A 23,337-nucleotide genomic window follows, 5' to 3' on the forward strand; every position below is an offset into this window, starting at 1 on the left:
AATATCCAGAATCTATAAGGAATTTAACAAGCAAAAAACAAATAACCCCGTTTAAAAATGGGTAAAAGACATGAACAGTCATTTCTTGAAAGAAGACACAAAAGTGGCCTACAAACATGGAAAAAATGCTTATGTCACTAATCATCAGAGAAATGCAAATGAAAACCACAATGAGAGACCATCTCACAGCAGTAAGAATGGCTACAATTAAAACGTCAAAACACAACAGGTGCTGGTGAGGCTGCCGAGAAAGGGGAACATTTACACATTTTTGGTGGGAATGTAAATTAATTCAGCCACTGTGGGAAGCAGTCTGGAGATTTCTCAAAAAACTTAAACTAGAACTACCATTTGACCTAGCAATCCCATTACTGGGTTTGCTATACAAAAGAAAGCAAATCGTTCTCCCAAAAAGACACATGCACTCATATGTTCATTGCAACACAATGCCACAATAGCAAAGGCATGAAATCAACCTAGGTGTCTATAAATGGTGAATTGTATAAAGAAAATGTGGTACATATACACCATGGAATACCATGCAGTTGTAAGAGAATGAAATCATGTCCTTTGCAGCAACATAGATGCAGCTGGAGGCTATTCTTCTAAGTAAATTAGCACAGGAAAAAAAAAAAACAAATACCACATGTTCTCACTTGTAAGTGGGAGCTAAACATTGGGTACTCAGGGACATAAAGATGGTAACAACAGAAATGGGAAATACTAGAAAGGGGAGGGAGTAAGGGAAGCAAAGGTTGAAAAAGTGTTGAGTACTATGCTCACTACCTGGGTGATGGGATCATTTGATCACCCCAAACTTCAGTATCATGCAGCATACCCAGGTAACAAACCTGCACATGCACCCCCTGAATCTAAAATAAAAGCTTAAAAAGAAGAAAATATGTGTGAAACAGATTATAATTTCTTATGGCAACAGACAATCTCATTAAACATCAGATCCAATAATTCATTTTAAAAATTCTAATTAGGTATTAATCTACACACTTTAGAAAGAGGCCAGGAAATTAAATTAGTTTTAAAATTTAATAACGAAATATTTTGCAAACAAAATAAAATTATCATTTTATTCAAATGGTAATACCACTTGTGATTCTCAAATAAATGTTTCCTCTCAGTGACATTACCATTTGAATCAAAATGATTATTCAGTGAATTCTCAAACTTCACTCAGTCTCCACTTTTTGTTTGTTGGATTAAAAAAATGCTTCAAAGCTTTAAATCCTTCCAATGTAGTAGACATCAATGTTATTTCAGTACAATAACATTTTTCATTAGAGTTGTTACTTCACTATTTCACCTAATATGTTTAAAATTAATGTCTAATAGGAATATATATATAAAGAATTATTTATGCTAGGACTTAACTACTTCTGAAGTACTTTTTTTCCTACAGTAAAACTGCTTCCCATGGAAGAGCTTGTCTTGTGATTCTCTATGAATGACAGAATGAACATCCATGTACCAGATCAGGAAAAACTCAAATTGCCAATGAATTAACTCATCGAACTCATTGTTCTGTGTTGTTTTTCTCAGACAGACAGTGCATGTTTCTACCTTAAACTATGTCATGTGGTCAGAACAAGACATGAAAATAAAGATCTGGTCTAAGGCCCAGTCTATAAAACACCAGAAAATAAAACAATATGGACAAATGTAATTCAAAAGTTTCTATAAAATTTGTTTCATCTCTGTAATTCTCTTTCATTTTATTTGCTTTTCAGAAGTTTCAAGTTAAGGCCATTCAGTTCTACTTGTTTCTGGCATGTGGGCATTCCTCTAAAGATGTGATAAACAGAAAAACAAAGTCTGCCATAACCATTCAAAGCAGGAAAGGGCAACATCGAAAAACATACTTATAATGATATTGATGCATATTTTAATAGAAAAATAAAACTTATTTCAGGGAAATCTCTATTCTGTTCTAAAAATTCCCTATTTGTGAACGCTTAAATATTTAAAAACATTTAAGAAATTGACCCCTCCATTTATATTTTAATAAGAACCTTCTGGCTTATATTTATATCAACTCTTCATTAAATAGGTCATCACTTTTAATAAAACAAATATTTCAGTTACTCCTGGCTGCAGAGCAGTCATTTTAAGTTTGTAAAAGAAAATACAGGAAAAAAAAAGAATTAGCATCTCTGAGTGTCAAGATTAACTTAAAGTTTCTCCCTAGACATCAACTTATGTCAACAGATCTTTTTCCCTTCCTTCAATACAAGCAGTAAGAAGTATTTCATGAGCTACGTAAATAAACACAATTCCAAGTAAATCTCCCAAGCTGATAAAATTAAGTCTGTCCTCAAGCAGCCTGCACTTGGACAGACAAGAACTTTCACCTGCTGCAAGAAATATAGAATTGAGGATGTGTATTCATAAGGACACAATTTTATAAGAGGATACAAAATAAAAGCAAATAATTCATATTTAAATTAGTAAATGGGTACACACAATGTAAATTATTTTGGAATTGAAATTAAATAAGGACAAAATACCACAAAGGCCAAAGTTTCCTTTTGTAGAGGTCCTATCAGCTTCCTTGGCAACTACACTTAGTCTTAAACGGACCTTGGGGAGAGCTGAGAGTGATCATTTAAGAAGCCAATGCCACCTACACAGGTAATATCAAGTGATGCAGGTATTTGTGATGGGATTTGTGAAATGGGAGCTTCATAATTATAGGCCTATAAATTTATTAACCCTACAGATGTAAAAAATGGATTAAAACTCTTCAAATTCCTTCACACCCTTCGCTATTGTTGGAGATACAGACAAAGCATTGATGACTTATAATGACAATGTGTTTATTAAGAACAGGGAGAGAATGGTGGTATAAAAGTTAGATATGGAAAGTGTGGAGCAGGTATAGCTTAAGCTCAATGGGCGTAATTATCTTAATTGAGCAAAGCACTATAAAATGATTATCTAATTCACAGCTGCTGAGCCATAGTTACACGTTAAAATCATCTGGAATGATTTTTTTAAGAAAACAACCAAGCCTGAGCCCAATCCTGAGCACAGGTACTGAGGATTCTCACTAATTTATTCTCAGCTGAAGCCTGATATGGTTTGTCTCTGCGTCCCCATCCAAACCTCATGCTGAATTGTAATTCCCAATGTTGGGGGAGAAACCTGGTTGGAGGTGATGTGATCATGAGGATGGATTTCCCCCTTGCTGTTCTCATGATAATGAGAGCATTCTCAGGAAATCTATTGTTTTAAAGTGTGTGGCACTTCCCCTTTTGCTCGCCCTCTCTTCCTCCTGCTCCACCACGTCAAAATTGTGCCTGCTTCTCCTTCACCTTCGGCCATGACCGTAAGTATGCTGAGGCCTCCCCAGCCATGCCTGCTGTACAGCCGGTGGAACTGTGAGTCCATTAAACCTCTTTTCTTTATAAATTACCCAGTCTCAGGCAGTTCTTTATGGCAGTGTGAGAATGGACTAATAGAAAGCCTAATATTCAATGTGTAAATTACCCACTCCCCATACCTGGTGTTTGTAATGGACAGCTAGGAATAAGAATCACTGCTCTTAATTTTGATAAACTGTTGAAGTCATAATATTGTTCCAATTTGTAGAGAAAATTTACAAGGTTTGATTTATCTTCCTGATTGTTACAGAACATTTTTCACTCATTTAGACTAACCATCTATCAGTGTGGCTTACCAAAAAGATGTTGAAAGTATATCAAGCCCAGCAGGAAGGAAGAATTAGGAATATAAATGATGGTTTGTAGATGAGGCAGTTGATTGTTTCATTTACCTTTGTGAAGAGTGATGAAGCAATGGAGAAGTTACTTCAACTTAATAGATACACATTTTGTTTAATTATAAATTACATGTCTTATGGAAGAAAGATAAATTAGAAAACCAAAAGAATTTTTGCCAATATTGAAACTCAATTGAAGAGGTAGTTATGAATTAACCTGGCCAGATGATTTAGGACAATAGAATCATTTTTTTGGAAAAACATAATTATATCTTCAACTATTATAGGTGTTCTTTGGCATGGTGGAGGAATATACTGATCACAGTGAAGATCCCAGGATGATATTAAGGGTTTCCTGACAAAAACTCTTGTCAAAATAGCCCATTTTCTTGGTGATTTATGAGATTATGCAACTTGTTGCTCCCTAATGTCATTTGACCTTGTATGGGGTCAGGTCATCTCTTTCATTGTCCAATTACTCTCAACCACCTTTTTTTATTGTCATTTTTGTTGCAATGTTTTGATCAATCTAAAGATGGAAAAAATAAATTTAGAATTTTAGGGAAGCCATCTTTGGCGAGATGGGCATTGTATAAATATGTGTAGTGTGTGTGATTTTAGAAAATAAAACTTTTCACCAATGGTGGAGGGAATCTCCCAAGGTACAGTGAGTAGAATTTGAATTTAACATCATACTTTTGTTTTCCTTGATGAAAATTTAGACTTATCCAACTTAAATCTCAGGAATAAAAGCCTTTATTGTATGCTTACTCTGTCTTGCAAATAATTGTTGTACTTTTGAAAACTTCGAAATAATTTTTATTCATCAGGTGCAGATGAGGTGATGATAACTGCAGTAATTTATTGATAAATTATTGAAATAGCAGCTTTGCTCCAATAAGCTTCAACATTTCTTAGAGTTATGTTTTGCTTTATGCTAGTATGTAGGTTTTCAAAATTGCTAACACTTTTGTTGTTTGTGTGTGATTTCTAGGCTGATGGTTCTGCTAAAAAAGCTTTCCAGAATTCCATTTTTTTCAAGTATCTTTATGATTTCATTTTTAAATATTTATTTTGAATTAAGATGTGGGTAAAAAATTTAACCTCTATTTCCCACTGATAATGACATGACAATATTTCATAGACTAAATTATCTGTCTATTGATCTATTGTTAACTTCTAGGGGATCTATTAAGCTGCAAATTTATTTCTTTTTTAGTTTAAAAGAGTTATAATCACTATAGTTTCATGTTCTAATTTTGTAACTACTAATTTCACACTTTACTACTTTCTCATGATTTTGTGATTTATTATTATTATTATTATTATTATACTTTAAGTTTTAGGGTACATGTGCACAATGTGCAGGTTTGTTACTTATGTATCCATGTGCCATGTTGGTGTGCTGCACCCATTAACTCGTCATTTAGCATTAGGTATATCTCCTAATGCTGTCCCTCCCCCCTCCCCCCACCCCACAACAGGCCCCGGATTGTGATGTTCCCCTTCCTGTGTCCATGTGTTCTCATTGTTCAATTCCCGCCTATGAGTGAGAACATGCGGTGTTCGGTTTTTTGTCCTTGCGATAGTTTACTGAGAATGATGGTTTCCAGTTTCATCCATGTCCTTACAAAGGACATGAACTCATCATTTTTTATGGCTGCATAGTATTCCATGGTGTATATGTGCCACATTTTCTTAATCCAGTCTATCATTGTTGGACATTTGGGTTGGTTCCAACTCTTTGCTATTGTGAATAGTGCCGCAAAAAACATACGTGTGCATGTGTCTTTATAGCAGCATGATTTATAGTCCTTTGGGTATATACCCAGTAATGGGATGGCTGGGTCAAATGGTATTTCTAGTTCTAGATCCCTGAGGAATCGCCACACTGACTTTCCACAATGGTTAAACTAGTTTACAGTCCCACCAACAGTGTAAAAATGTTCCTATTTCTCCACATCCTCTCCAGCACCTGTTGTTTCCTGACTTTTTAATGATGGCCATTCTAACTGGTGTGAGATGGTATCTCATTGTGGTTTTGATTTGCATTTCTCTGATGGCCAGTGATGATGAGCATTTTTTCATGTGTTTTTTGGCTGCATAAATGTCTTCTTTTGAGAAGTGTCTGTTCATGTCCTTCACCCACTTTTTGATGGGGTTGTTTTTTTCTTGTAAATTTGTTTGAGTTCATTGTAGATTCTGGATATTAGCCCTTTGTCAGATGAGTAGGTTGTGAAAATTTTTCCTGTTTTGTAGGTTGTCTGTTCACTCTGATGGTAGTTTCTTTTGCTGTGCAGAAGCTCTTTAGTTTAATTAGATCCCATTTGTCAATTTTGGCTTTTGTTGCCATTGCTTTTGGTGTTTTAGACATGAAGTCCTTGCCCATGCCTATGTCCTGAATGGTATTGCCTAGGTTTTCTTCTAGGGTTTTTATGGTTTTAGGTCTAACATGTAAGTCTTTAATCCATCTTGAATTAATTTTTGTATAAGGTGTAAGGAAGGGATCCAGTTTCAGCTTTCTACATATGGCTATCCAGTTTTCCCAGCACCATTTATTAAATAGGGAATCCTTTTCCCATTGCTTGTTTTTGTCAGGTTTGTCGAAGATCAGATAGTTGTAGATATGTGGCATCATTTCTGAGGGCTCTGTTCTGATCCATTGATCTATGTCTCTGTTGTGGTACCAGTACCATGCTGTTTTGGTTATTGTAGCCTTGTAGTATAGTTTGAAGTCAGGTAGCGTGATGCCTCCAGCTTTGTTCTTTTGGCTTAGGATTGACTTGGCGATGCGGGCTCTCTTTTGGTTCCATATGAACTTTAAAGTAGTTTTTTCCAATTCTGTGAAGAAAGTGGTTGGTAGCTTGATGGGGATGGCATTGAATCTATAAATTACCTTGGGCAGTATGGCCATTTTCACGATATTGATTCTTCCTATCCATGAGCATGGAATGTTCTTCCATTTGTTTGTATCCTCTTTTATTTCATTGAACAGTGGTTTGTAGTTCTCCTTGAAGAGGTCCTTCACATCCCTTGTAAGTTGGATTGCTAGGTATTTTATTCTCTTTGAAGCAATTGTGAATGGGAGTTCACCATGATTTGGCCCTCTGTTTGTCTGTGATTGGTGTACAAGAATGCTTGTGATTTTTGTACATTGATTTTGTATCCTGAGACTTTGCTGAAGTTGCTTATCAGCTTAAGGAGATTTTGGGCTGAAACAATGGGGTTTTCTAGATACACAATCATATCATCTGCAAACAGGGACAATTTGACTTCCTCTTTTCCTAATTGAATACCCTTTATTTCCTTCTCCTGCCTGATTGCCCTGGCCACAACTTCCAGCACTAAGTGCTATCTATGACAAACCCACAGCCAATGTCATACTGAATGGGCAAAAACTGGAAACATTCCTTTTGAAAACATTTCTTTATTTTTTTAACAGCATGATCTCCTCTGGAGAAAGCAGGTTCTCATTTGTGTCATTATCTATCTTCCATTGGTTAGAAGACAACGAGAATCAAAAATCATAATCTAATTTCTCACAATATAGAACACAACCTTGAGTAAAACAGGCATTCATTATTTGGGAGGTATAATTGAGTTCCTGTTGTGTCACACATAGAAAATACTTCTTTAGATGTAGCCCCAAATAAGCAGCTTTTGCAAAATTGTTTTTGTTAAAAGAGAATAACAGATTCCGAAGGCTTAATGGATCCGTAAGATTATACAATCTAGAAGAAAACAGAACACCATTATAACACCAGAATGATGTTAAACTTCATTTTGAAATTAGATATATATGTTTTCCACATTCTTTTTAAGCATTTCAAGTTGCCACAGCTATCAGGAATCACTTCCTGCCACAGTGTTTATAAACATGATGTTATTCAACAATTTAAGCAGGTCGTGAAAGTGTGCATTGTTATATAGCATCTCCATGGTCATTGTAGTCAAACGGAGGAGAATTATACCTACTGAAAACTGACCCATATTTGTAATAATGCTGGACATTTACAATTCTGGAAATTTACAATTTTAGAAAAATCACTAGAGTGAATTTTCCTTGCTTATCTTCACAGCAATAACCACAAAATTCACAGCAGTGTATTAATTCAAAGAGATAATACAATGGTGCCCCTGTGGCTTTTTTCCAACATACTCAGGTGTTCTTTTAAGCCTTCCACAATCTTCTAATGACATTACCTTAAGGTAGTGCATTTTCAAAGATACTATAGCTATAGCCAATAGTAACAAATCCCTACATATGAGGCTGCCAATGTAATATGAGAATTCCAGAATTTGAACAGCGTCATTTGAAGCCTAGAAATTGCTACCTACAAAAATAGTTCACATTACATTCCTTTTGGTTAAATTCTTATAGTGTATGTGCTTAACTCTTACTGAAACATGTCTTTCTATAGGCAAAATAAAGGAGACAGAAAGTGGGGAGGCAGAGCACAAAGGATAAAAAAGTATAATCTTAGTACTACTTTTAAATATGAACAACTTTGTTTTAACTCAAGTGCATTGCCATGAAGGTACTGAACCAAGCCCATGTCCCTTATTTGCACAGGCTCCTTTCAAAGTTCAGGAAGAAGCCGAGTGCAGTGGCTCATGACTGTAATCCCAGAACTATGGCAGGCCATGGTGAGCAAATCACCTGAGGTCAGGAGTTCGAGACCAGCTGGACGTGGTGGCATGCACCTGTAATCCCAGAGACTTGGGAGGCTGAGGCAGGAGAATCGCTTGAACCTGGGAGGCAGACGGTGCAGTGAGCCAAGGTCACACCACTGCACTTCAGCCTGGGCTACGGAGTGAGATTCTATCTCAAAAAAAAGAAAAAAGAAAATTCCAGGAAGAGACTGGAACAGTGTGATATGGCCATAAAATGTGTCAAGGTACAGTGTTTTAACCGCACTTGGCTACCTCTTCTGTCTGCTCTCATCTGACCACCCCCACGTGCTTACGTGTTTCCCCACTCGCCTGCTGCTGTTGCCATGTCCATACGTATTACTGAAATCCAATAAAGAAGTGGGTGACTGGAGGCACACTTAGCTTGAATTTAGTGGAATATATTTACAGGATTCGCAGTCACTTTGAGTATTATGAATTTACTGCTAGCCTTCCCAGTGAGTCAAGGACTTCCAAAAACATGTCTATACTTCTTGCACCAACTCACTTCGCATAGTGACATGCAGGTCCTGGCCCAGAGGAAGAACTGTGAGCTGAAACACACCCTGCAGCCCCTCGCACCAAATGTGCGGGAAGAGCGAGCGAACAGCAAGACTTGGAATAAATAGAACCAGAAGGTAGCCTGAAGAAGACTCTTCCCATCCTCAGCAATGTAAAAATGTATGGCAGATTTGTTTCCCAACAAAATCTAATCAAACAGAAGCTCACTCCTCTTAGAAATATATCTTGAAATAGGTGTATAAAGAATGCTCCAGACGTTTAAAAAATATTTTTATGGCGATCTTGCAAAACAGAAGTAATTGTAATTCTGGTAAGGAACTGCAAAACCTGCAATGCACATGAAAACAGCTCACACATGAAAAAGCCCATTTAGATTTTCTCTCAAATGGGCAATCCTAAAATTATACATGACATTACCATTAAAGAGGAGTGAAGGTGAAAGAAAATGTTCCAAACTAGCAATAATAAAAAATAAATCCTGATCATAGGAAAAGGTTTTAAAGGAGAATTGAGCCAAAGTATTAGGAGAAAACAAAGGTCAAACAGTAATTAACAAAAATATTGCAATGCTTTTCCAGATGTAGTGATTTTTTTGTCTGTCAGCTTTTCACAAATCGCACTTTTTATTCCTTGTCTCATTGTGAATAAAAACTCCTCCCCTTTTTGTATTCTTTTCCTTGAAGAGCATTTCTAAACTCATAAAAGTTGTAAAGCTCCACAAATTCTGAATCTACCCCTGTGTGTTAGTTGTAGTGTTCTTGGTATCGTTATTTTATAAATAGAAAATTCATTTCTGACAATGAGAACTATAAATTTGGAGCTCTGGATTTTTTTTTTTTTTTTTTTTTTTGAGATGGAGTTTCGCTCTGTCACCCAGGCTGGAGTGCAGTGCTGCTATCCCGGCTCACTGCAAGCTCTGCCTCCCGGGTTCACGCCATTCTCCTGCCTCAGCCTCCTGAGTAGCTGGGACTACAGGCACCCGCCACCACGCCTGGCTAATTTTTTTTTTTTTTTGTATTTTTAGTAGAGACAGGGTTTCACCGTGTTAGCCAGGATGGTCTCGATCTCCTCACCTCGTCATCCACCCGCCTCGGCCTCCCAAAGTGCTGGGATTACAGGCGTGAGACACCACGCCCGGCTGGAGCTCTGGATTTGAAAACAGGATTCTACTTAAAAAGAAGTGGCCACGCCCGGCCAGAGCTCTGGATTTTAAAACAGTATTCTACTTAAAAAGAAGTGACTTTTATAAGGAAATTAAAAATCCCAAATTAAAATGCTATCGTGGTAAGTAATTTTTGTGTTTCTGGAATGATTTCATTTAGACTGCTTAAATGATGCCAACTGAGATAAAAAGGGAAGATGCCGATAACTCCAAGCAAATGTTATCAGAAATTTATTCTTCAAGGCTACAAGTTGTAGCCTTGAATAGTAATGTGACTAAATTATTTTTAGTTACTTAAGAATCTCCTCTTGAAGCCAGGGCCTCTGCATCTTCTGAGTTGAGGGAAGAACAAACACTTCTAGGCATGATTTTCCCTGGCTTCAGTAATATGCATCTTTATTTAAACCCAATGAAACTAAAAAAAAAAAAAAAAAGTTATCAGAAGAGAGGATGGAGTAAACCAAGAGCTGGTGAAAAATATGTACACCATTGTCCCAAGTCCCATGTATGTGGGTAGGGAGTGCCAGGTATGTGAGAGGGGAGACTCCTCCAGGAGGATAAATATGCAAGATTTGCTGGAAAACTTTTCTGAGGGAGAGTTTTCCAAATGGGAAACCATATGAACCTCAACCCCAAGGCTACAGGAGGAAGAAATCAAAAAGCTCAAAGGATCTTTGTGAAAGAAAAATTGCCTTTGGTTGGGACAGTCTAGAATTTTTGCAAGGTGAAATAATGGCAACTTTTCTAGTGCATAAATTTGACAACCATAGAATATCCCATGGAAAATAGGATTCCCTAATATTTACAACCCAGGGAATTTAGATGAACTGGTTATAGATATATTCCTGAAGATGGCACAGATTGAAACCACATATGATATACACAGGCAGTTATCAGTATATTCCTGTCCCCAGTCCATCCAGATGCAAACAATAAGCTCGCATCTACTCATCTTGTTTTATGTTTGGAAAAACTACAACCAAAATATGGAGCTCTAACAGGGCCATATCCACAAAGATACCTAGAAGGAATGTATGTTTTGTTTCTTTGTTGTGCGTTTTTGAGAAATTATTCTGCTAAAGGACCTAACAACCACTTCAGAAAATAAAGCACTGAGTAATACACAAGTGCAGCACTTGTGTTTACTACCTAATAACTTAGGTAGGACATGACAACCATACACAAAATATATGCCATAAGGAAGAGTGTGATTAATAAATGATTGCATAGAACCATATAAAATTGCCAACAGTCAACTGTTCTGGACCTCCAGAAATGGGAATTTCTTGTGGTTTGACTTTCAAGGTGATACAAGTTGAACACATTCTGCAATGTTTTCATTCCTATAAAATCAGTTGCAACAACAATGAATTCTAAAACCACCTACATACAGTTACTTCTCCATATGCTCATGGAGAAACAAACTAATAAACAAGAAGTGAAACGTGCATGTGATAGAAAATACAGAATAAGGAAACAAAAGCTCAGAATTAAGAGCCAGGTATAGCCACTAAGAGTGAGCACAGCAGCTCAATGGAGAGGAGACAGATGTGGGGAAATAGGACAGACCCCCGGGTCAGACAAGTGACTGATAGTTTCAGCCCTTGGTCCAGGCAGAAGTAGCAAGGAATCTGCTCGCACCAGGATAAAACCTGTGTTGGACATACAGGATGGTGTGTCCCTGATGTGCGGTAAATGATGGAAATAATCAAGATCACTCACATCCACAAAAATAGCTACTAAGGTATTTCATTTGTGGAATAGTCTCACACTAACCTATCTCAGCTGAATATGTTGAGAGTAAAATGGACTCCCTACGTTTCCATGGGTTGATACACAAGAGGTAGCAGAGACAATTTCACCAGCACTCTCAACTACAAAGATACGGGTGTGTGATCAAGAATCGACAGATAATTAGGCAAAGATAAAATGGTAAATAGGGTCAAAAAGCTCAATGAACAGGAGAACCCATATCTCTAAAAAATTCAATAGAACGAACAAAATAGGACATTGAGTTAAGAATAATTAATATCTTTAGGAAGATAAGTGAGGCTGTCACATTTATGAAACAAGATCAGTCTGCCAACTAAAAATAATATAGGTATTCTATATCAACATTTATATATACACATGCATTCCTGAGAACTTTTTGAAGCTTAAGGGATGGTACAAATAAGTGGATAAAAATAAAGAAAAAATTACCACCTGGAAGAGCATGCGGAGTAGTTTTCCCAGGATAGAAAACTATCAATAATACAAAACTGATGGAGAAGAAAAAGTAAAAAGAAAAAAATGAGTGAGATAAAACACGCTCAGACTTTCTGGCAACTTTATCCTTGCAAAATTAAAGAAGAGAAAGAGCAACGGATTGACATTAAAGAAAAATAATAATAATAGGTAAGAATTATGAAGAACTGATACCCGAGTATTTAGATTGAAACATCTGCTGAGGGCCAGGTAAGATATGAAAATGAAAACAATTAGCGCCTTGACAGATACTCAAGGATGAAGAATAAGTGGGAGGAAAAGGAAAGCTAGGAGCTTCCAAGGGGAGGAAAAATGTCCCCGCAATGAAGCAAAAGCTAGACCGACAAACGTCTCCTTTTCAGTAATACTGTATAGAAAAGACAACAGTGGAATATCTTCAAAGACTTGAGTTTAAAACATGTTTTTGAAAAATCTTATCCAGAATTTTATACCTAGTCAATTTTGGACAATTCAAGTCTGGCAAAAAAGAAGCTATCCAGAAAGAAACTATAAAAATCATAAACCTGTACATCCAAAACATAATGTAATCTCAAAACATGCAAAATAGAAAGAAATAAAATTAGAATGAAACACTGAAAAATGAACAATCATTGCGAATGTTTTTACATATAGCTCTAGGAGAAGACAAGTACAAGACTATGCAGAATTTAATAAATATAGTTTAAAAAGCATTATATATGTATTAAAATTCTCAAAGGAAATATTCACAGAAAGATTATGTAATTGGTCAAAAAGAAAATTTTAATATATCCCTCAAAATGACACATTTAAGTCATGTTCACTGACCACAGTGACATGAATTTAGAAATGGAGTTAGAAAAATAATAACAAAAAAGCCATATAGTTCAGAATTTCAAAAATACACTTCTAAATCACTCCTGACTTAAAGATTCACTAAAAATGGAAATTTACAAGTTATCTAGAAGAGATAATGTGAAATTATTATATTTATCAAAATTTCTAGATAAAAAATCAGTAACATTTATAGCTTTTAATTTAATAAAATGGATAAAACAAAGTATGATGAATACAGCATAATTAATAAATATGTAAAAATAGGCCAGCTGTGGTGGCTCATGCCTGTAATCCCAGCACTTTGGGAGGCTGAGGTGGGTGGATCACTTGAGGTCAGGAGTTCGAGACCAGCCAAGCCAATATGGTGAAACCCCGTCTCTACTAAAAATTCAAAAATTAGCCAGGGGTGGTGGCAGGCACCTGTACTCCCAGCTACTTGGGAGGCTGAGGCAGGAGAATCACCTGAACCCGAGAGGCCGAGGTTGCAGTGAGCCAAGATCGAACCACTGTACTCTAGCCTGAGCAATGGAGTGAGACTCCATCTCAAAAAAAAAGTAAAAATATATTTAAAATATGGAAAAATAAAATAAATACATTAACAAAATGAAAAGTTTGTCCAAAAAAGCCAGTATGTGAGGTAGACCTTTGAATACAATCAAGAACAATTGAGAGAAGTAAAAACACAACATCTTGAGTAAAAAATAAAACATAATGAGAAACAAAAATATTTTAAATACAAAGAAAACCAGATAATGCAATATAGAAATGTTTGAAAATATAGATGAAATGAGTAAAAATGAACATACAAACTTCTAAATTTGGAATGACAATACACACTCACAGAAACACACACACACAAACCCTGGTTAAAAAAATAGTGATAAAATAGCCACCTTAAAATAGTAGGAGGTAATAATACTTTTAAATTTTATTTTGAAATAATTTAAGCTTTCAGAAAAATTGCAAAACCAATACATAAAATTCTCACATGCCCTTCATCTGGCTTCCCCTAATGTTAACATCTTGCCTAACATAATAACATAATTAAAGCTAAATAATTAACATGGATAAAACAACATTAACTAAACCGAATACTTTATTTGGATTTCCCCAGTTTTTCCACTTTGTTGCTTCGAGGATCCAAAAAAAAAAAAAAATGACAAGTTGCATTTAGTTGTCACATTTGCTTAATCTTCTCCAATTTGTGACAGTGCTTCTGTCTGTCCTTTTACTTCGTGACCTTGACACTTTTGAAAAGTTCCAGTGCGCTATTTTGTAGAATGTCTCTCAATTTGGGTTAGTCATGTTTTTTCAAGCCTCAATTGAGGCTAAGCATTTTTGGCAAGAATGTCACAGAAATAATTTGCTCTTCTCAGTGCATCTGTCAGGGAATATGCGATGCTGATACTGATGGCGTTAACCTTGACCGCTTGGTTAAGAAGGTGTCTGCTGGGTTTCTCTACTGGAAATTACTAATTTTATCTCTCTAATTAGTAAATACCCTGAATTTTTTTTAGTCATTTTGCTTATTAATTTTACTATTCCTTGGTAGAACTTGCCTGCAATAATTTCATCTTTTGTTAATGGCAATTTTCCATTTTCCACATTTCTATATTTATCAATGGAAGTTTTTCTGTAAGGAAGAGCTGTCCTTTCTTCCTCATTTATTTATTTAAATATTTACTTTGATGAGTATGAACTTGTGGATGCTCGTTTTATTCTGTGGATTTTATCCGATATTATTGATTTTGTTGTTTACATTGTTCCAGCTTCGGCCATTAGGAGTTTTCTCAGGTTGGCTCTTGTATCCTTTCAACATCCCCCTTCCTTACTTTCCAGAACAACATTTTATTCCAGGCTCATCTTGTATTTAACCCACCCCAGCCCTAGAGTTAACCAATCCTCCAAGCAACTCTGGTTGTTTTCATTGAAGAATTATATTTAGAAACCAAGATCTGAGCTCTAGGTATGCATATTTCTAGTGGAGTGTCATTGTATCTAGAGCTCAGCAGACAGAGCAAGGAGACATATGTGTCCATATCAACCAATGCAGACACAGAACTGTCTATCCACCTATTGTGTCTGGAGTTGGTTCCTGATGGTGGTTTCACGGTCTCACTGACTTCAAGAATGAATCCACAGACCTTCCTGGTGAGTGTTACAGCTCTTAAAGATGGCATGGACCCAAAGAGTGAGCCATACCAAGGTTTATTGTGAAGAGCAAAAGGACAAAGCTTCCACAGCCTGGAAGGGGACCTGAGCTATTTGCAACTGCTGGCTGGGGTGGCCAGCTTTTATTCCCTTATTGTCCCCTTCCATGTTCCATTTCTGTCCTATCAGAGTGGCCTTTTTTCAATCCTCCCCACGATTGGCTACTTTTAGAATACTGCTGATTGGTGCATTTTACAGAGCACTGATTGGTGCATTTTACAGAGCACTGATTGATGCATATTACAATCCTCTTGTAAGACAGGAAAGTTCCCCAAGTCCCCACTCAACCCAGGAAGTCCAGATGGCCTCACCTCTCACTATCATCTCTCTCTCTCTCCATCTATCCATCCATCTACCTTTAAAAAACATGATGCTTATAATGATACCTCTTTTAATGAAACATCTGTGTCTATTCCTAAATGACAAGATCCATTCATTCTAGCCTTTCTCCTTTTCTTATTTGTGCCTCTTCTGACGGTGAGAAAATGGCTCTCATTAAACACAATATATTCACTTAATTGTCCATTCTTATTATACACAAACAGTAGTTTCAGAATTGCTGACTCATATTGCTGGAAAAAATAGATTTATTAACTTGAGTATAGATTTTGTGTCAGTATTTTTTTTCCTTCAGCCTTACAGTATCCTGTCAAAATAGAGATTTCCAAAGTTACTTGATTTATTTTCTTCCGGATATGATTTGGTTGTGTCCCCACCCAAATCTCATCTTGAATTCCCATGTGTTGTGGGATAAACTTTGTGGGAGGTAATTGCATCATGGGGACAGGTCTTTCCCATGCTGTTCTCGTGATAGTGAATAAGTCTCATGAGATCTGATGGTTTTAAAAAGAGGAGTTCCCCTAGACAAGTTCTCTGTTCTCTTGCCTGCTGCCATGTGACATGTGCCTTTTACCTTCCACCATGATTGTGAGGCCTCCCCAGCCACGTGGGATAGTAAGTCCATTAAACCTCCTTCTTTTGTAAATTTCCAAGTTGTGAGTGTGTCTTTTATCAGCAGCGTGAAAACGGACTAATACACTTCCCTGCCCTCAATGTGTCTATGTTTCTTTCTTTTTTTTTTTTTCTTTGAGACGGAGTTCCACTCTTGTTGCCCAGGCTGGAGTAAAATGGTGCAATCGCAGCTCACTGCAACCTCTGCCTTCTGGCTTCAAGAGATTCTCCTGCCTCAGCCTCCTGAGTAGCTAGGATTACAGGTGCTCACCACCACACCATGCTAATTTTTTATATTTTTAGTAGAGACGGGGTTTCACCATGGCTAGGCTGGTCTCGAACTCCTGACTTCAGATGATCCACCCACCTCGGCCTCCCCAAGTGCTGGGATTACAGGTGTGAGCCATTGCCCCTGGATTATGTTTCTTTATATGTCATATATTTGTGTTCTAGTTAGCATGTCTCCCAAATTTTGGTTATTTTAAATTTACTTACAGTACAATTCACTCTGTGTGGTATTGTATTGTTTTTGACAAATGTATAGAACTGCATCTGCCGTCAGAGTTGTACAACAAAACAATTCTATCACCACAAATATTTTCTTCTGCTGCCCAGTTTTAATCAAGCTCTCCTTCCACCCTGAGAAACCAGTGATCTTTTTTCTATACCTATATTTTTACCTTTTCTGTAAGGTTATACACACACACACTCACGTATGTAAAACATATATAATTTGAACAAGTACTACATAACTCTTGAATCTGCTTCTTTCATATAGCAAAATGAATTTAAGATTAATCTGTTGGTGAGTCAATAATTGTCTTCATAACTGAATAGCATTTTATTGTATAGATATTTATTGTATAAATACAATACAATGTTTATACAATAAATATCTATAGTTTATCCACATACTAAACATTCGGCATCTTTGTCATACACAATTTTTGATGACTATGAATATTGCTGCTATAAACGTGTGCAGGACTTTTTGTGTGAATATAAGTTTTATTTTACTTTGGTAAACATTAAGTGGGACTTCTCGGCCATGTGACAAGGGTATTTTTAACTTTATGATAAATTACTATATTGTTTTCCATAATGGTGAGTCATTATGCATTTCCAGCAAGAGTATTTGAGAGGTGCTTTGCACCCTAACCATCACTTCCTATTTTCAGTATTTTTTTTTATTTGTTTATTTGTTTGTTTTTCGAGACGGAGTTTCGCTCTGTTGTCTAGACTGGAGTGCAGTGGCACAATCTCGGCTCACTGCAACCTCCGCCTCCCCAGGTTTAAGTGATTCTCCTGCTTCAGTCTCCCGAGTACCTGGGATTATAGGTGCCTGCCACCACATCCAGCTAATTTTTGTATTTTTAGTAGAGATGGGGTTTTGCCATGTTGGCCAGGCTAGTCTTGAACTCCTGACCTCAGATGATCCACCCACCTCGGCCTCACAAAGTGCTGGGATCACAGGTGTAAGCCACCGCGCCTGGCCTCTCAGTATGTTTTAATCAAACATTCTATTCTATTGAGTGAGTCTTGGACCATCACTGTGATTTTAATTTGTACTTACCCAAATGATTTTGAGCATTTCTTATTTCTTTTTTTTTTTGAAACGGAGTTTCACTAGGTCGTCAGGCCAGAGTGCAGTGGCGGATCTCGGCTCACTGCAACCTCCGCCTCCTGGTTTCAAGAAATTCTCCTGCCTCAGCCTCCTGAGTAGCTGGTACTATAGGCACGCGCCACCACACCCTGCTAATTTTTGTATTTTTAATAGAGACAGGGTTTCACCATGTTGGCTAGGATGGTCTCAATCTCTTGACCTCGTGATCCGCCCGCCTCGGCCTCCCAAAGTGCTGGGATTACAGGCATGAGCCACCGCATTCAGCCTTGAGCATTTCTTGTATGCATATTTGGCATCAGTATACCTTATTTACTGAAATGCTTGTTCAGATAGTTTGTTCGTTTTTTAATTGGGATTTTTAAATTATTGTTATGTTTTGGGTGTTCTTTTTTTCTGATAAAGGTCTTTTGTGAGAAAGGCAATTTGAAAATCTAAATCTGTCCATGGCTTGTTTTTTATTCTCTTAATGTTTTTTATATAGCAAAGGTATTAATTTTCATGTACATCCAGATCCATGCTGTTTTTGTCTACGGGAAAGGTGAGTAATGTCGAAAATATCTCATCTAAGTTCCTAGTTACTGACTTTCAAAGAAAAAATACCCAGAAAAAGACCACTGACTTTTTTTGAGTGGGTGAAAAGAAGCATTTTGTGTAGAAAGATAACTGAAAACATATACATTATTTTTTCCGGAGGAAGTAGCTAATGCTGGGAGGATACAACTAATGTTCATACAGACCATATCTACGGTGAGTTGGACTTTTAAGGAGAGGAGGTGACATTTTATTTAATCATAGAAAACATTTTGATCCCTTTGCATCCAAAAGTGACACAAGTCCAAGTCGATGTCCATGACTTCATAAGTTAACCATTTTAACTTGGACAAAGAGAATGTAACACATGGGATAATTTAGGTATATTCATACTTTTGCAGATGGAATAAGAATGACTTTCTGCTGTCTTGTAACTTTTAGTCCCACTGCTACAAAGAGAAAGCTGAGCTGTACATTTAAAATTTAACAGCAACACGGCATTTCTCATGTTTTCAAAGAACATGAAAGATATTTCCATACTCTGAATAAAAATCAAGATTGCCTACATTCTAAATTTTTGCAAGAAGACATCTGGTATTTGAAATGCATTTTTCCAAAATAGCCAGTAGATGGCATAAATACCCCTATATCCCACATGTGAATTAGCATTCATATCCATGAGAAGGATGCTGTAGCTCTCCAGACAGAAGGAGAAGGGAGAGAGTACATTGTCAGACATTGCTGAAAAAACTGCTATAGGTCTTGATTTGGAACTGGGCCTCAGCATTTCTAAAGAGAAATGCCTGTTGATCTACTTGTTATTGGACACTTCAGAGCTTTTATAGGAATGGAATTAAAAGTTACTAGTATATGTATGTGTGTGTGCGTATATATACGCACACATATATATGTATATATATACGTGTATATGTGTATACGTGTATATGTGTGCGTATATGTGTGCATATATATGTATACGTATATGCATATATGTGTATATATGTATACGTATATGCATATATGTGTATATATGTGCGTATATATGCACACACACACATACATATACCAGTAACTTTTAATTCCATTCCTATAAAAGCTCTGAAGTGTCCAATGTGTATATGTGTATACATATATATACATATACATGTATATGTGTATACGTATATACATATACGTGTATGTGTATACATATGTACACATATACGTGTATATATGTATACATATACACGTATATGTTATGTGTATATATACATATATATGTATATATATGCACACACACATATATACACATATTACTAGAAATTTGATCATTCTTAAATACACATAATTTAAACACATAGAATTAAAAATATGACATAGTCCCACTAAAATCATGGACATCAGTTGCTGAACGCCTGCAAATAACCACAGAACAAATATCTGACTTGAAGAACAAATCCCTGTTTGGCCCTAGGAGATATTCTGGATTCATAATGATTTCTTGCATAAGAAATGACAAACCAGAACACATAATTTTAGCCGGCCTCCTCTACTGTTGTTTTCTTTAATCATGTAGCTCCGTTGACTTCTCATTATCTAAATATCTGAATTTCTCAATATTTCTGTAGTTGTAGCTCTCTGTCATACCGTATAATCTTAAAAAACGTCTACACTCAATTGATAATAGAGGCATGGTCCCTATGAGAGAACACTCTTTCCATGTGTAATAAAAATACACACACACACACACAAATCGCAATCACAAACACAAACACAAACATGGAAAGAAATGTGCCAGCCGTTGGATCATTTCCGTATCATTTAGGGTGTCCTAGATAACAAAGATTTGAGCAAGAGTAGGTTTATTTTGTCTACAGTGAAAAGCCCAGACATTGACTCTTAGTGGACTGATTCAGTGTTTAATGATATTGTCAAGACTGTTCTCCTTCCTATCTGCCTCTGTTCCATCCAACTTGTGAGCAACTCTCCTTGTGGTCACAGGTGGATGTAGTTTCTCCACATATGGCCGGTCCATGCAGCTGACTTTCCGATTGTGTGTCCCCTCCCATTAATGAAGAAGCATTTCTGATAAAGCCCTCAGGAGTTACCACTTTATATCTAGCTGTTCAAGCTTATGTAAGAGTATCTAAATCATCTCTGGCAAGGACTTTTGGCATGGGCATTACCAAGATTTGCTTAAACTAAATAATACTTCTCTCCTGGTTGTGGGCTGGACTCCTGCAGCACATCATCTCATCACAGGTAGACAGAATCAGGGCACAGAAGAAGAGGAAGCAGCGTAGTTGGGTCAGAGACCACAGATGACAACATTTTTATGTTCTGTTCTCCTACCACCACTTTAATGTGTTCTTCCCTGACCATGCAAATGCATCCCATCCCGGTTCCCATCACACTTTCCATCATGCTTCTGCACATTTACCTACCTCTTTTACTCAAATAACATATTCTCTTTCAAGAATATTTTGTTTATTTTATCTTTATCCCATTTCCTTTTATCAAGTAAGCCCTTTCTGGAGCAAAAATACCGTCTGTCTGCTCATGACCGTGCTCCCAGTACCTAGGAGCATTCTTCACACACACTAAAGGTAATTAAGAAATAATGGGACAGACATGGTGGCTCATGTCTGTAATCATAGCACTTAAGGAGGCCAAGGCAGGGGAATCTTTTGAAGCCAAGTGTTTGAGACCAGCCTAGGCAACATAGCAAGACCTCATTTCTGTGAAAGAAAACAAAAATCAACTGGGCATCATGGGTCATACCTGCTGCCCCAGTTACTTAGGAGGCCAAGGTGGGAGGATGGTCTTAAATCTAGGATTTCAAAGTTGCAGTGAGTTATGATTGCGCCACTGTATGCCGGTTTGGGTGACAGAGTGAGACCTTGTCTGTAAAAAAAATTTTTTAATTAAATAAAAATTAGAAACTCATTCATTAAACAAACACATACACCCATGTACACAAGCACACACACATGCAGAGAGAGAGTGAGGAGAGAAAGAATGAGAGAGAGAGACAGAAACTGCTAATGAGGGAAAAATGTGGACTTTTTCTAGACCACAGCTTTCCCATTCAAGCACAGCTGATAAGATGCCCAAGAGAGCATTTATTAGTAATGGAAAATGGAGTAATCATAAATATTTGCAGAATAAATATAAGAAAAACTGATGAATTTGTAAAAGAAACTATGACTATTAACATGTAATCTAATTTTAATTCTGTAAATAAATTACAATATTATATGCTGAAGTAAAGGGGGATTTTCAGACTTCTTTTGAGCAGTGTTTGAGGGTGGGAAATGCCCTGGAGGCCTGTATTAGGAAAGTGTTATTTCTCACCCATACAGGAAAAAAATAGTGGATTCTACAAATAATAAAGTGAACTGAAATATCAGGAAGAACAATTGTATATATGGCCTGTTGGCTTTCTGCTGAAAAACATAACTAGGTAGTTTTCATTAGACACACCGAAGTTCAGTTAAAAAAAAACAAATGTTTTCATATTTTACATGATTTCTATTTGACTAGTACAGGAAACATTTTGTAAGCACAGTATGCAGAGGCAACAGAAAGGTGTTTTAAATGGTCTTTCCTGATATTCTAGCCAATAATTGAGAAATATGTGTTGCTTTTAAGGTGAATTGGGTGGATTGGTCATTCCTAGTTTAATGTTTAACTGTTTGATCAATGAAAACAGTGAAATAACCTGGAGAGGGGCTGCTTCTAGGGTTTCGTCTCAGGCTATAACCTTGACCTTTTCTTCCTCAATATTTTAATAAAAGAAGATATAAAAATATTTATCATATTTAAGTTATATGCTGATTTTTTTACAGATAAAAATAAGCTTATAAATAGGATTTCAGGAACCGGATAAATGAATAAAAATTTAATTAACCAAAAATAAGATGTAAGTAATACTCTTTATTCTAAAAAGCAATTGCTTATGTGTAGGACTAGAGATGGTGTGGGTTGGCCTAGTACATGATGAATTGCCCTCTGCACTTCCTTTAATATTAAACTCATAGTAGTGAGGTGGCTAGAAAAACAGAAGCCAATATGGTGAAACCCAGTCTCTACCAAAAATACAAAAAATAGCCGGGAGTGGTGGCGGCCGCCTGTAGTGCCAGATACTCGGGAGGCTGAGGCAGGAGAATTGCTTGAACCTGGGAGATGGAGGTTGCAGTGAGCCAAGATCATGCCGCTGCATTCCAGCCTGGGCTACAGAGAAAGACTCCTTTTCAAAAAAAAGAACAGAGAAATCATTCTGTATCCAATTATGAATAAAATCTATCTAAGTGATAATAGTTGTTTTCTGTTCTGTTCAGGCCACAGTATATGGAATATTTCAAAAAGAGCAAAGGTGCACTAGATTACATAACAGCCAAGTAATTTTGTATAGAGCACAATTAATGTTTCTTTCACAGATGTTGCAGTTACACATCTGAAGGTGGTATTACATGTATATATCCCAGCCCACATGCTCTCTTAACAATGTGAAATGTTCTCTCCCCCATCAAGGAATAGGATCTATGCTGCTTCCCACTGAAACTAAGCGAATCTTTGTAAATACCTTGACCCAGAGTTCAAGTGATGCTTTATAACTTCAGAGGCTACATCATAATATGTCTTCCATCTCTCTTTTTTTTTCTCTCTCTCTCCCTCTCTGGATATGTGCTTTGGGAATGTTAAACTGACACATAAGAAGAAACACTACCTTGAGGTCTTTATGCTGGAGAGACCGCCTGGGAAGCTTCCATAGAGATAAAGAAGATTTAGGGAGGTCCAGGGAGGTTCAGCTGGGTCATCCCCCAGCTATTGAAGTCCTCCCAGGTCAGATATGTGATGGATAATCTTACAAGATGATTCCATGCTAAA

Source organism: Symphalangus syndactylus, chromosome 16 (genome assembly GCF_028878055.3).
Source record: "Symphalangus syndactylus isolate Jambi chromosome 16, NHGRI_mSymSyn1-v2.1_pri, whole genome shotgun sequence".
NCBI classification, from domain to species: Eukaryota; Metazoa; Chordata; class Mammalia; order Primates; family Hylobatidae; genus Symphalangus; species Symphalangus syndactylus.